Source organism: Gossypium arboreum, chromosome 6, assembly GCF_025698485.1.
Source record: "Gossypium arboreum isolate Shixiya-1 chromosome 6, ASM2569848v2, whole genome shotgun sequence".
In the NCBI taxonomy this organism is placed as follows: Eukaryota; Viridiplantae; Streptophyta; class Magnoliopsida; order Malvales; family Malvaceae; genus Gossypium; species Gossypium arboreum.
The window spans coordinates 75,457,091-75,459,835 of NC_069075.1; the positions used below are offsets into that span (position 1 = coordinate 75,457,091).

General features: G+C 32.9%; 1 pseudogene; it reads right to left on the bottom strand.

Annotated features, from left to right (window-relative positions):
* Positions 1–1,090: 1,090 nt before the first annotated feature.
* On the bottom strand, positions 1,091–2,232 carry LOC108484947 (glucan endo-1,3-beta-glucosidase 14-like; annotated as a pseudogene).
* Between the last annotated feature and the right edge of the window lie 513 nt (positions 2,233–2,745).

Below are 2,745 nucleotides of genomic sequence, written 5' to 3' on the forward strand. Positions count from 1 at the left end.
AATTGTTATAAAAATATTATTATACAAAATTGATTATATATTATATAAATAGGAATTTAATATTTGATTACAAAATTGGGTCAAGACCGATCAATGTGCCACACCATTAATTCTAAAATCTGTTCATATAATATATGGCAACATATCTATTTTTATAACAACTATTAAGATCTATAATATATAACTAACATTTTATAAGCATTACAAAATCTATAATATGTACCAACATATTTAACAGATTCTAATAAAAAAATTAGCATTTGATTAGAAATTTTAAAAGTTTATGAAAATAAACGATTAAAAATTTTATCTTTTATTAAAACTCACAAAAATTTATATTAAAAACTATCCCAAGAATTCTCATTTAAGTTAACATTATTAATCTTTGTTTGGTGGGTTTTCTATTCTAAGACTTTGGAGTCATTATTAATTTTGAGTTGGTGGGTTTTTTACTACTTTTAAGACTTTAATTGATAGCTCAGAAAAAAATAAAATATTTAAAAATCATATAATTTTGAGGAGAAATACTTGTATAATATTGTGAATCTTTGTTATTCATATATCTTTTAAATAGAAAATGACAAATTAAATTTTTATTCTTGATTTTTAGAATTTTAATTAAATTTAAATTTTTGAAGAAAAAAACTAAAATTAGAAGGAAAAATTTGAGATATCACTCTCCCATTAAAAATAAATAAAATAACGTAAAATTATAATTTTATACAATATATTATGACACACATTTCTCATTAATTTTCTCTTCTTTCATCATTTGGAATAATCAAATTAATTTTTTCCGCCCTTCCATTCATTTACTTTTTCGTCCAATCAAAGTCACCCACATGAAAATGAGCACCAATACCGAACCTCAATTCAACACAAAATTGGCTATTTCCATCTTTATTCAATTCGAGTTTCTTTCTTTCTTTTTCTATGATTAATTTTTTTCAAATATTTATTTGTTACTTTTTCTTATTAATTCTGATTTACATTGTCAAAGAAAACAAAGTTAATTTATGGCTTTGAGTATTTACAAGCCTTAACCCTGCTGTAGAACCACACTGCAAGCCATAAAGAGCAATGAGTAACACTATCTTAACCATCCCTGAGCTGCAATATCCTGAAAATCAATGGAGAAAAAGAATCGTCAAAGAAATGCTACTTACACAAGTTTAAATTTATAAAGAAAACAAAAGCATACCTTAAAAGAGGGAGGGGGTGCTGAAGAAGGAACAAGGCCAGTGAATCCAATATCATAGGCAATGCTACCATCAGGCTTAAACAACCCAAAGTTTCTCTCAGAGGTTGGTCCAGGCTTGGAATTTTCATTAAACAAAGCGAAAACATAAGCCCTGACAGGGATCTTGGGCCTCAACGGGGTTCCCTTCTTTTTGGTCAGCCGTTTACGAAGGTGCCGATTGTAAGTCCTGGCGTTCTTCACCGTGGCACCGGCTTCATCAGGATCCCCACGCGAAGCCCAACCAGTTTCCGAAATAATGACTTCCATTTTGTTAAAACCAGCTTTCTCCAATGCCGAATAAGCCGCATCAACCTGAGCTTCAAACATGTTATCGTAATGAAGCTTGGTTTTGGCATCCTAAATCCCACGGTTATCTTTGAACAAAGCGTAGTTAATGTCAATATGTTGAGGATCGTTCTTATAGGCTAAAAATGGGTAGGCATTTATATAAAAGGGTGAACCAATCTGCGAAAACAACTGTAGAAGTGGCTTCATGAATGGAACAACATCGGGTTTGAAAATGCAGGCTGAGGGTGGGAAAGAATTGGCGAAAACAGCCTCTGAATGTGGGCTTGAAACTTGAATAATCTCCTTTAAACCCAACCTGTAAACAGCGCCATAAATGTTCTTTGCTGCAGGCAATAGGACTTCCCAAAGTTCCATATCGGAACCGCCCAAGATCTCGTTTCCCACCGCGATTCCTCGGATTTGGGTTCCGGGAAGGAATGCTTGTACGTTTTCTTTAACCCAATTCATCGACCGATCTTCTCCTGTGCTCATTTCTTTCAAGTACCCATTGGGAAGTCCAACTATGATTTCTATACCGGAACCGTTGAAAGCCGTAAGAACTCCATGATCAGCATCGTAGATTCGAATGTGGTTTACCTTTGCGGCTTTTAGGAGGGTTACTACAGTTTCGGGTGCCCGTAAATTGTCCGCTATTCTCCCGTAGCTTATTCCATATGTCCATGTCACTGAATGTTTTGCTGATACAGCACAACGTAAAATAAGCTTTCATAAACACACTTAACTAACCAATATATATATATATATATATAACAAGCATGCTGAAGAAATATTGGTGAAAAAATCAAAGCAACCATATCGGTGATTGTGAACAAGAGACTTTCACCTACATGGATTATTTAGCTAAAATATTCTTACGGATACCAATAATGTGGTATCATCTTAAAAAGAAAAGAAAAAAAAAAAGTATCCCACATTCACCTTATGTCAAGTAATTAAGTTATTTTTCATATTCAATAAGTAAGAAACCAACAAAAAAAGAAAAAGAAAAAAAAGGCAACATACCATGAGAGCAAACAAGAGAGAAACTGAGGAAGAGCAAGAGAAAGAAAGAAGAAGCCATATGTGATGTGGGAAGATAATCAAAGAAATTGCAATCCATTTGTATTAAAAGGAGAGGGAATTTGCAGTCTTTTGTGAGTTAAAAGCAGAAGCAAAAAGAATGCAATACTTGGTCTGCAGGGATGTCATATAGACCA